The sequence below is a fragment of the Schistocerca gregaria genome, chromosome 8 (assembly GCF_023897955.1).
Source record: "Schistocerca gregaria isolate iqSchGreg1 chromosome 8, iqSchGreg1.2, whole genome shotgun sequence".
Lineage (NCBI taxonomy): Eukaryota > Metazoa > Arthropoda > Insecta > Orthoptera > Acrididae > Schistocerca > Schistocerca gregaria.
The window spans coordinates 473,539,108-473,552,214 of NC_064927.1; the positions used below are offsets into that span (position 1 = coordinate 473,539,108).

At 43.3% G+C, this 13,107-nt stretch overlaps 1 protein-coding gene and 1 non-coding gene across 2 annotated transcripts in view; both read right to left on the bottom strand.

The window, feature by feature from the left end:
- LOC126284783 (uncharacterized) overlaps positions 1-13,107 on the bottom strand; it is a 466,230-nt gene that overhangs the window by 299,810 nt on the left and 153,313 nt on the right. The gene's annotated exons all lie outside the window — the stretch shown is intronic.
- On the bottom strand, positions 6,301-6,373 carry Trnav-cac (transfer RNA valine (anticodon CAC)). The gene has a single exon. It is a non-coding gene; the product is annotated as a tRNA-Val (tRNA).

Here is a 13,107-nt window from a genome sequence, read left to right on the forward strand (position 1 = left end):
ATGGGACTTAACATCTGAGGTCATCAGTCCCCTAGAACTTAGAACTACTTAAACCTAACTAACCTAAGGACATCACACACATCCATGCCCGAGGCAGGATTGGAACCTGCGACCGTAGCAGTCGCGCAGTTCCAGACTGAAGCGCCTAGAACCACTCGGCCACACCGGCCGCCGCTCCAGTAGACAGACATGTTGTCTGTTATAGCATTATTTGTTTCATGCAATTTTGTTTACTGCAGTTCCGATCGTCGCTAGGTACAGACATGTTGTCTGTAATAGTAGTATTTGATTCATGTAATTTTATTCTCCAGTTCTGACGGTTCCAGTAGACAGACATGTTGTCTGCGGCAGGATGCATTTCATGTTATTTTAGCCAGATGTAATGACTTTGGATAGATATGTTCAATATGTTGTGATCAAGAATAGTTACTCATGTATATATCTATAAAAACGCGTGTGGCATCCCAAATGAGTTATACACTCCTGGAAATTGAAATAAGAACACCGTGAACTCATTGTCCCAGGAAGAGGAAACTTTATTGACACATTCCTGGGGTCAGATACATCACATGATCACACTGACAGAACCACAGGCACATAGACACAGGCAACAGAGCATGCACAATGTCGGCACTAGTACAGTGTATATCCACCTTTCGCAGCAATGCAGGCTGCTATTCTCCCATGGAGACGATCGTACAGATGCTGGATGTAGTCCTGTGGAATGGCTTGCCATGCCATTTCCACCTGGCGCCTCAGCTGGACCAGCGTTCTTGCTGGACGTGCAGACCGCGTGAGACGACGCTTCATCCAGTCCCAAACATGCTCAATGGGGGATAGATCCGGAGATCTTGCTGGCCAGGGTAGTTGACTTACACCTTCTAGAGCACGTTGGGTGGCACGGGATACATGCGGATTTGCATTGTCCTGTTGGAACAGCAAGTTCCCTTGCCGGTCTAGGAATGGTAGAACGATGGGATCGATGACGATTTGGATGTACCGTGCACTATTCAGTGTCCCCTCGACGATCACCAGAGGTGTACGGCCAGTGTAGGAGATCGCTCCCCACACCATGATGCCAGGTGTTGGCCCTGTGTGCCTCGGTCGTATGCAGTCCTGATTGTGGCGCTCACCTGCACGGCGCCAAACACGCATACGACCATCATTGGCAACAAGGCAGAAGCGACTCTCATCGCTGAAGACGACACGTTTCCATTCGTCCCTCCATTCACGCCTGTCGCGACACCACTGGAGGCGGGCTGCACGATGTTGGGGCGTGAGCGGAAGACGGCCTAACGGTGTGCGGGACCGTAGCCAAGCTTCATGGAGACGGTTGCGAATGGTCCTCGCCGATACCCCAGGAGCAACAGTGTCCCTAATTTGCTGGAAAGTGGCGGTGCGGTCCCCTACGGCACTGCGTAGGATCCTACGGTCTTGGCGTGCATCCGTGCGCCTTGCGGTCCGGTCCCAGGTCGACGGGCACGTGCACCTTCCGCCGACCACTGGCGACAACATCGATGTACTGTGGAGACCTCACGCCCCACGTGTTGAGCAATTCGGCGGTACGTCCACCCGGCCTCCCGCATGCCCAATATACGCCCTCGCTCAAAGTCCGTCAACTGCACATACGGTTCACGTCCACGCTGTCGCGGCATGCTACCAGTGTTAAAGACTGCGATGGAGCTCCGTATGCCACGGCAAACTGGCTGACACTGACGGCGGCGGTGCACAAATGTTGCGCAGCTAGCGCCATTCGACGGCCAACACCGCGGTTCCTGGTGTGTCCGCTGTGCCGTGCGTGTGGTCATTGCTTGTACAGCCCTCTCGCAGTGTCCGGAGCAAGTATGGTGGGTCTGACACACCGGTGTCAATGTGTTCTTTTTTCCATTTCTAGGAGTGTAGTTTATTCGTAGCAGCAGTTCCTTGCGAAGTTAATTTCAGCCTCAAGAAAAAGAATCCACGACCTGCGTGCTGTTTTCTGCCCTGGGGACATCAGCATCATGAAGACAGAACGTTAGTGAAGTGTACAAGATCTTATGTCTGCCACACAGGGCAGTGGAAACAACTAGGCACCTCACGTGTACTGCATGCACAGAACAAATGTGCTCAGCGGCACGTCATCCGCAGTAATGCAGAGGAGGTAAAGAAGGATGAAAGTATTAACACTATCTCACTTCTATTCCTTTTTCTTGCCGCAATGGATGTTGGAACTAGACGCCTCGGACATTCAATTTCGGAAATCGTTAGAGAATTCGAAATTCCTAGATCTGCAGTGTAGAGTGTGCCCAGAACACCAAATTTCAGGCATTACTTCTCATGATGGACAACGCAGTGGCCGACGGCATTTACTTAACGACCCATAGCTGCGGCGTTTGACTAGAGTTGTCAGTGCTAACAGGCAAGGAAAACTGCGTGAAATAACCGCAGAAATCAGAGTGGGATGTACGACGAACGTATCCGTTAGGACAATGCGCCGAAATTGTCGTTAATGGGCTGTGGCAGCGGATGACCAACGCGAAATACTTTGCTTGCAGTGCGACGTGGCCTGCAGAGCCTCTCCTGAGCTCGTGACGGTACGGTTGGGCCGTAGACCAGTGGAAAACCGTGGCCTGGTGAGTCCTGACTTCTGTTGATAAGAGCCGATGGTAGAGTTCGAGCGTGGCGCAGATCCGATGGAGCCATGCACTCAAGTTGTCAACAATGCACTGTGCAACCTGGTGGTGGCTCCATAATGGGTTGCCCTGTGTTTGCATGGAATGGACTGGATCCTCTGGTCCACCTGAACCAGTCACCGACTGCAAACGGTTATGTTCGACTACTTGGAATCAATAATTTTATTTATTTTGAGCGAACATCACGTCATGCTTTTATACACAGAAAAACGAAGTGCGAGAGTTTTGTTTTTTTGTGTTTAAAATGAGCTACATACCATCCAACGAACAAGACATACTGTTCGCTCAGTAAAATGAAACGGCAACAGAAAAAAGAGAAAAAACCGCACAGAAAAAATGTCGCAAACAGCGACAATAATTCTTAAAACATTCTGTAACGTATGTTACGTCTGCCACAGACGGCCCCTGCCAGACAGACTACACTCATGACACCCCTGTGTACCATATAATATACACAAGCACTTGCAGGCGCAACCAAGAGGAAAACAATTCCTCAAAACAATCAGAACTTGCTAGAGACTCATGCGAACCTTTTTCTGCAGAGATCGGCTCACAGACACAGGGAAACTTGGAGTACTCCGCCGGCCTCCGCCGGCTTTAAGAGGCCAGCGCAGCAGCAGTACAGCCAGTTCCTCGCCGAGCTAGGACCAGCTCCGACGTACCTCACCGACGCTCTTGATGAATAGTCGTCTACAAGTTATTGGTTTTTGTGTGTATATAGAGATTGTTCGAGAAGTGCAGTTCAGTTTCAATAATCGACATTATACTGAGTGTTCTACAATACTGAGTATTCTCCAACATACAATAAATAAGATTTAAAAAACCCAGTGATGATGGTGATATTTGTCGCCGAAACTAGTTTGGGAGAGTAAAGAAATAAACGAATAACAAGGTGTTTTGCATCGAGGTGGACTCAGTTTCTGAAATTATTGTTTTACTTGGAAATCATTTGAGCCATTCATGGCCTTCGTGTTCCCAAACAACGATCTCATGTCACCGGACCACAATTGTTCCCGACTGGTTTCGAGAACATTCTGGGCAATTCTAGAGAATGATTTGTACATCCAGATTGCCCGACGTGCATTCCATCGAACATTTGTGGGACATAGGCGAGAGATCAGTTCGAGCACGACACCGGCAACACTTTCGCAGTTATGGACGGCTGTAAAGGGAGCAAGGTTCATTATTTATACAGAGGACTTCCAACGACTCTTTGAGTCCACGACACGTCGAGTTGCTGCACTAAGCTGATCAAAAGGAGGTCCGACAAGCTTTTATAAAGTATCCTATAAATTTTCTCACATCAGTGTAAAGCACATAATAGCAGACCAAAGCTATGCGCTGTCCACTGTGTCCAACCTAATAAAGAGCAGTGCACGGAAAATATACGGCGAGCTTAGGGGGACGCCGTAAAATGCAAAATCGGCGTAATACTTCTGGACCATGACTGTCCACGGGAGAATATCTCAGAAAGTGTCGTGACAACCTACTTCAAAGATTCATGGTACAGGGCTGTACACAAAATTATACACACGAACGAAAAACTGGCGCGAATCTGCGTGCTGCCTGGCACAGATAAAACAGAAACATTCGGTAAAGATCGCACGGTAGAACACAGACTCTCCTGGAGGCAGAGCAGCGAAATACGGGCAGCCCGTAAAAGAATGGTGGCCCATGTCAACAGGACCGACGCTAGAACCATCTGAGTCACGGCGCCCACCATTCCTAACGGTAAAAGCTTTCCGAGGCCCAAGCGCGTAGCAACTCTGTAGATTCTCAGAATGACAAAACATGCAGTCATTACAAAACGCCAGACACATAAATTGAGCTTCCTCGTGGACTTGTGGGAAGAGCACAACAGGTCTATACAGCGGAAAAAGTACCGAGAAATGTTCCAGAACTACCTGACATCGCGATGGACGCAACCTTCAGGGACACAGACCACAAAACGTGACGTGGCTATCACTTCAAATCTTGCTCCCCCGCCCCCCCCCCCCCCCCCTTTTCTCGACATGCGCCAGTAAGCACTGTCGCCACCCTCCCACCTCTAGCACACCCCATACAAGTCGAAGTGATAAGTGTTAATTAAATGTGTTCTTCGTGTTCATGACTTCTCCGTGTCGTTCCCGAATGCAACTAAAAGTACGAAATCAAAGATGATCTGTCAATCATTACGAATATCAATGTAAATTTTGTGTCTTATTGTGCTATGTTATAAATGCATAATAGGATAATATTTCTTATTGTGTGTTTTTTAAATTGTTGAGTGCATCCAAAGTGTACAAAAAAATAAGAGACTCCCATTATAGAGAAGCAGCAGATATAAATTCTGCGTCCCCTTACTCCATATAAATTAAACAATATTTCTATATACAAACGTTCTATATCTCTCCCCTTCTCTGTCTCTCTGTCTCTGCCTCTCATTCGCCGCCCTTCGTCTTTCTTTAACAAAATTTTAATTTATTGTAATGCACTGTGTCCGTCCTTAATGTTCATTGACCTCTGATCATATATCGTTAGTCTAAATGGAAGTTGCTTGTATCTTTTTATTATTGTTCACGTGTAAGTCTTTATTTTTTAATGTATGCCACCATCTGACTTTTGCTCCCTGACCGATGTATCGTGTGCTTAATTGTAATTTTCTTATATTCTACTATTCATATGTATGTTTTATTTTCGTGTATGCCATTACGTTTAGAAAATGCACCACAAAGCATGTCACTCCATTTAAAATCAATAAAGAGTGATAAGAGAGAAAACTACAACATGTAAAACCATAAACATTCCGCTTTCACAAAAACTGAACCAAAAAGCAACCTTATCACGAAAAATACAATGAAACATAAGGACAATTAAAGGACAACTAACAAATTAAGACCCTGAAAACAGCCAGCCGGAGAGGTCGAGCGGTTCTAGGCGCTACAGTCTGGAACCGCTCGACCACTGCGGTCGCAGGTTCGAATCCTGCCTCGGGCATGGATGTGTGTAATGTCCTTAGGTTAGTTAGGTTTAAGTAGTGCTAAGTTCTAGGGGACTGATGACCACAGCAGTTAAGTCCCATACTGCTCAGAGCCATTTGAACCAGTTTTGAACCCTGAAAACAAACAATCTGCGAAATGTATCAAACGAAATCGTGTGACTTTATTTGAAATATAAAAGAAGTAATTTTTATGCAAGCAAATGTAATTGTTATAATTTGTAAGTATAAGTTTTCATACCTTAGAAAAAGGGGCTCAGCACGAATTTTCAACTCTGGCCGTTGCACTGCCACGGTGCCCTGTGCGGCTGGAAGCCACTACTTCTCTCCTATTTCTGTGTCATCCCGTTTCCTGTCCACTCCTTTCATACCAATTACTCATAGATACTGCAGTTCTTACGTGACCAGTCAAAATCGGTATAGGGAAATCGGCTTACTAAATCTGGTTCTGTGAGGTCCCTGTAAAGGCAGTGACAGAGATTTAGGTTAACATCCGATAAACAACAAAATTTTTTGGAAGGCTGTTTTTAATATCAAGGTTGCTACACTAACCAGTAAAATCTTTATTCTGCTAGCCTAAAGCGTCTTTTCTGGTACGGTACGCCTACACTGTTCTCAATAACACGAAACTATACTTTGAATTTAAAATAATGTTTCCGCCCGGGATCGAACCGGGGACCTTGCGCGTGTGAGGCGCACGTGATAACCACTACACTACGGAAACGAACGTGAACTACATTTCGAGGACAAGAGAGAACTTGCCTGCGTTGAGCGCTACTCTCTCCTCTCCCTCCTAGTGCGGAATGAACCAGTTTTAGCAGTCTGTGGCGGGGCCAGCGTGATACGTCAGGTCAGAAATCAGGGCACGGTTTGCCTGGGGCATCGTAACAGACCGGCACTAGCGCAACGTCACCACTACTCTGGACAGCCGATAAAGTTCCAGGAAGTCCCAGTTATTGCAAGACAGTCGTGGATGCGCTCGCACAGAATAAGAGAGGCAACTGAACGCTTGAAGCAGCCTGATAACATCACTGGAGATGACGGCTGCAGGCTCCTGTCGCCATGGTTACAGGCGATCCCGCTGTCAGGGACCGAGCGTATTTGCGGGCTACGTGCAAGAGACAGCACACACATAACTTGCGAGGGTTTTCCTCGACCGGCAGCCGGAAAAGGATGGCCCCAAAAATCAGTCCTAGATTCGCTGTGGCCTACCAATTACAAGCAAGTCGCCTAACCTACGGATAGTCTCCCGTAGGAGCATATCCCCTCTCTCCTTCTAACACACTGTTTCGTTAAGGGGTCGACAGGATATTCAAAATTTTTCAACAGACCTCAGTGGCGAACATTGGTGAAGTCTGCATGGATCTGAACAGCTTAGAACGCAAAACAGTTGTGAATCAGCGTTGTGAGGTATAATAATTCACAAAACTTGTAAAATTGTTTATTACTAATCTTTTTCACTTCTTTGTAGATTTCACGGTTGGCACAATGTGTCAAGAAGTATACTTCTTCTTTGATGAGGAGAGCATGACGGTGATATTGATTATCACCACTTTTAGAAACGATTGGTTACAAAAAATTTTCACCGTGATTATTTCCCTCTTTCAATACTTTTTAGAGGAACACAGCATAACACACAAAACCTTGAATTAAAAAAACTTCTCTAAAAATGCGCGCATGAACACCACAAGGGCTCACAACACATTCTTCTCAAAGCGACTACTGAGAACGCGTCAAAAAGGCAGAGAGCTCAGCGCTTTATTCAGCGATAGAAAGATGTTGTTTGAAGTTAATTTATACAGGCAAACACAATTTCATGCGTAATTCACGTGGAGGTAAAAAAAAGAATGGAGTTGCCATTACGTCACGAACAGAGCCCAAAGCATTAGGATGACTGCGTTTACATCACTACAGCGGTGATACTGTCCCGTGTCACATTGACTTCACAGTGGTTTCGACTGTTGTGTATATATCTATCGACTTTTGTGGTCGCATCCTGAATAGCATCAGGTGCTTTCATTGTGTGGAGACGTAATCGTTTCATCAAAAATGTCAGCCTGAGTCGTTCACGGGTGTACCTATCCATCCAATCCTAATCCAAAGTTTCACGGAATCACATTTTATCCATAAATGGAGCAACCGTTCAAGCAATATTTTTTTTTGTACACATGATTCATGGTTGCGCTCTTTGCCTTTATTCTTTCCTGTGTTTCTCATTCCTTTCCAAACCGCAAACGCTCCGATATCAAAGCGTGTATCAACACACAATTTCATGTATCAACGTTCTCCTCCCCGCACAACATACGGCTACGTGACCGCGCTGATTGTTGGCACAACATCTCATGTCCTAAATTCCTCTCGCCGATAATTATTCCTATTTCCACCCTCTTTAAAAAAGATTCTGGTTAGAACAGCCGGAGACATGGTCGTGTGTGTGAGTTTTGCGTGTCTGATTGAACGAATGTGTGTGTATGCCTTCCTTTCTTTCTGCTTGGCGGGTGAACAGCAATCTATCCCCTTCACAATGTAATTATTCCTTAATGAAGTTTGTTGTGAATAATCCACTGCACTTCAACAGGAACAATACCTTAATAATTACAATACCAGAAGAAAAAATGACATTCATTGCGCCACGATAAGGTTATCTGTAGCACAAACAGGGGTTCACAATACTGTAACCAAAAATTTTGATCGCTTACCCGGTGACATAAAATGCCTGACATACAGCATACTAAAGTTTGAAACTAAGCTGAAAATGTTTCTGTTTGACAACGCCTCTTGTTCCGCAATGGGTAATGTGTAAATGGTAATGGGTAGGAATTGCTGACTAACGTCTATCAGTCTTCAATCAAAAACAAAAAGCTAAAAAATAATCAGGAAGGAGGCATATTTACAAAAACATTGATGCTAATATAAAATGACTCGTTTCACATCAGTGCGATGTATCGTGGATGTGATACATCGCAACTGGCATAACACAAAGCATGGCATTCGCTTATAACTTCGAAGAAAATGAAATTCAAAAGTAAACTGAAGCACATGATCAAATTAGACGTTCGTTCCAGTTGTAACACGTTCGGTTATTCAAAAAAAAAAAAAAAACCACGACAGAGTTACTGGCGAGAAATATTCCGGGAAAAGAAGCAAATAGGCTACTGTTGGAAAGGTAGGATTCCATGTTTTTTTATACAGGTCAGGCTAACATTACTAAAAAAAATGAGTTACAGAAATGTTAAAGAAAAATATCCTTTTGATGGAGTCTAAGCGTTTGAGTCCATTCCCTTAACCACATTTATAGTATTGTACAATGCGGGAACATGTTTAAGAAAATTATATTGTTTATTTATACGTTGCAAATTGCTATTACTGGTCACATACTGAATGAGACATGATAGGTAAGATTTCAGAGGGAGAAGATGCGTAAGCTGCAGTGAAACTAATGCACTGACAATCTAATAAAACAAGAACTCTATTCAGCATAGAGCTATAGCTCTACGCAGTTGTTTCTTTGACATTTCAATAATGGTTCACTTTGATGACATGCACAAGATACAATAGACTGTCTTACTTATTTCCTCACTGCACACGTTAAAGGGCTAGCAAAGAACACGTAGATCAGTTTTTGGCAAACATTAATAATGCTGTGCATATGAGTTGAAAGCTGAAAATGTAACGAAAAAGAATCAGTACCGGCAACACTAAGAAAACAAGCATTGGTTTCGGAGTTCCGCCTTCATTCGTTACCGATACAAATGTACAAAAAGTAGAATTAAATGGATTACGAAAGCATGGTTTTCGCCTTACTTCCTTCCCATTTTGGTTATTCGAAATATATCAACAGAAAACAATTTACATTAACGAGGCCAAATGCGTCGTATCACTAGCGCAAATATTCATTCAGGAACAGAAAAAAGTTCGAAATTGTCTTCCTGTGTTATTCATGTAAGCACTACAAGTGTTAGTATTTAAAACAGTTGTTGAATACACACGACAGGAATACTGAACAAGAAGCAATCTTAAACAATAGCCTTCTAATTTTTTTGGGCTGTCTGAGGTGGTGGCAGGCTCCATCCACCCTGGCTTCAAAAAACTTACAGTGTAAGTCTACAGCGCTATCTCCCTTCTTTTTTACCTCCAATAATTTATAATTCTGATAATTGACGCTATAAATGTGATAAGTGATCATAACAACTGTAGGGATATACTGCTAATCGTTTCAGATGCTTTTCAAAATTACAAAATATGCTTGACAGCTTATTTAATAATACAATCCTTTATGTGAAACACCATTTTTATTACACATTTGTTACATTTACATGTAAAAGAAATACACTTTACCATCTATTTGAACTTAAATAAAACTCAAAAACTATTGTTGTGTGCAAATCGCACTGGATTCGGTGATTGTACGTATCATAGTGTATACTAAAAATAAAAGTGTACCACTGGCCAGTTCTATTATATCCTTTCCACCATCGACCAGTGGTATTTCATGGCCAGTGAAATTTTATGAAATCAACATCGGTGATGTTATAATACCATTAGAAACGCGATGTATTGAAGCAATGCCAGCCCCTTTCTATCTCCAACCAAATCAGACTCCCTCCTGTGGAAGACTGCCGCAACGTGGCTGAAACGTCGGCTATCTTAGTACTGAAGCATTTTAAGTACCGGGTGATCTAAAAGTCAGTATAAATTTGAAAACTTATTAACCCACGGAATAATGTAGATAGAGAGATAAAAATTGACACACATGCTTGGAATGACATGGGGTTTTATTAGAACCATTAAAAAAAACCAACGTTCACAAAGTGTCCGACAGATGGCGCTGGACAGCAAAACTGCTACCGCGACGGGTGAGAGGTACGCCGATATGTTATAGAATCGCATCATCTCCATCCTGGCTGATAAACACCTGCTGGAACGTACGATGTTTATGCAGGATGGCTCTCCACCCCATATTGCTAACCTCGTGAAAGATCTCTTGCCCGCGGGCAATGCCTCACCATAACTCCGGACATGCTTTACAGTGCTGTTCACAACATTATTCCTCGACTAAAGCTATTGTTGAGGAATGATGATGGACATATTGAGAATTTCCTGTGAAGAACATCATCTTTGCTTTGTCTTACTTTGTTATGCTAATTATTGCTATTCTGATTAGATGAAGCACCATCTGTCGGACATTTTTTGAACGTTTTTTGTATTCTAATAAAACCCCATGTCATTACAACCACGTGTGTCAATTTATACCTCTCTATCTACATTATTCAGCGATTTATTTAGTTTTCAAATTTGTACTGAGTTTTTGATCACCCTGTATTTTATAGGATGACGTGGCAGTACAACCAGATAGATACGAATGATACTGACGGTGAATGCGAAAACCTACGTATTTATATTCGTGTCAGTATATTTGACGTAATGATTTGTCTCAAATCAATCTCGGTATTCAAATCAAGCTCAATACACGAAAATATAAGTAAATTTCACCGGTAATGTTCAGGTTTGTTCGTTCAGAAGTGTAAAGGCAACGAAAGGTTTTCACCTAACAAGCAAGAGTGTGTCCCCTAAATCTCCGAAAAGCACGAAAATACGCTTAGAATTTCAATCGCCCATCCCAAAAGCAGTGTTACTAGCCATTTGCGCGCAAAACTGTGGATCTTACCACAAAAGACATTTGAATAATCACCAACTCAAGGTCCAAGTGAGGAACTTTCGTAATGCGAAGACACAAAACAGCCATATGGTAGAATCAAAACCACACATAATTTCAATAACGTGACTTGTTGCTACAGGTCCCTCTGCCTAAAGTAACCCTGTATGTTGAACAGACTTTTTCCACTGGCTTCAGATTGTTGCACGGCTACTCAGTCTTCACCCTACAGGTGTGGGATTTCAGTGAAGTGGTCAAAGCAAAGAGGATCATGTGAAACAACAGAATAGGCTGACTCTTAATGAAAAAAGCCATTACTCCCAGCCAAGTGAACTGTTCGATGCCACTTCGCGATGAATACACACTGTAGAGTATGTTAGTGAGCGCATGTTGTAATGTTATTAATTGGCTAAATTTATGAAATTATGGTGAGTTATGATGAATTACAATCAAACTGTCATGAAATACAATTTTTATTCAACCATGTACTCAATGAATGTTACAAATAGAAAAACACGCATTTATAAAATCTCACAGTAAAGCCTACTTATTACTATCGTTCAGTCTAATGAAAAGTTCTGCGAATCATGTTACTAATAATGTCTATTCTGTAATAACAAAGTCATTTAGTTTTGTAGATTACGCATTTCGGCACGTTAATGATACTATTGCAACTTGTTTATTATTCTGGAATATTAGTAACGATTTATACATCTAAATTCGGTAACTCACCCTCTAAAACTGTTCAACTTTTAACTGAAACCATCAAATGGCCGACATTAAACAATGTAAACAATTAGGTTCCGACTGCTAGTATCTATATAAACCTCTGCGCCAACGATCGGAGTCCGGCAGTTTAATTTATGACTTTGTGCAGGCGGCTTTTGAACAGGTTTCGAAACAGTCTTGTATCAACTTTTGTTAGTACGTGTGTGAAGTCATCTTGTTATGCAATAAAAGTATGGTAAAACAGGTTTAAATGTTTCGGCTACATCATTTAGTAAAGAAGATATAAATTGCCTGACAATACGGTAAATCCAGGATCTAATTTTTAGGTGAAGCAAACTACAGCGAACAGCTACACTTCATCTACAGACAACGAGAATGAAAGCTGAGTGTTTCGAGTTGGGTTCCTAGGAATTAAACGCTTACGTTGCGAACCGAACGATAAGCGCATCTGACTAGGTCCACGTTTTTTCTTTCCATATCACTTCTGCATTCAAGCATCCAGTATCAAACTCCACACTGCTTACATTTCCAAACGGTGGCTTTGGTATGTCAATTGCATAGCCTGCTTTTTTCCAGGCATATTGTAACAGAGGTTTGTACCCGCCAGGGTAGCTTAGAGAGCTAATGCGCTGCTTCCTGGACTCGAGTAGGCGCGCCCACCCTGGATCGAATCCGCCCGGCGGATTAACGACGAGGGCCGGTGTGCCGGCCAGCCTGGATGTGGTTTTTAGGCGGTTTTCCACATCTCGCTGGGTGAATACCGGGCTGGTCCCCACGTTGCGCCTCACTTACACGACTTGCAAACATCTGAACACATTCCCACTCTTCCATGAATTCCACAGGACACAGACAGCAGGGGTACATTAATTCCGTCCCAGGGGGTAGGGGGTGGCGGCAGGAAGGTCATCCGGCCACCCCTAACACTAACCTTGCCAAATCCGTTGCAACCACGCCGACCCTGCGGTCGCTATGGGACTATGCCGTAAGTGAAAGAAAAAAAGATTCTAGCAGAGGTTTGTACTTTGGTACAGAATACACTCCTGGAAATGGAAAAAAGAACACATTGACACCGG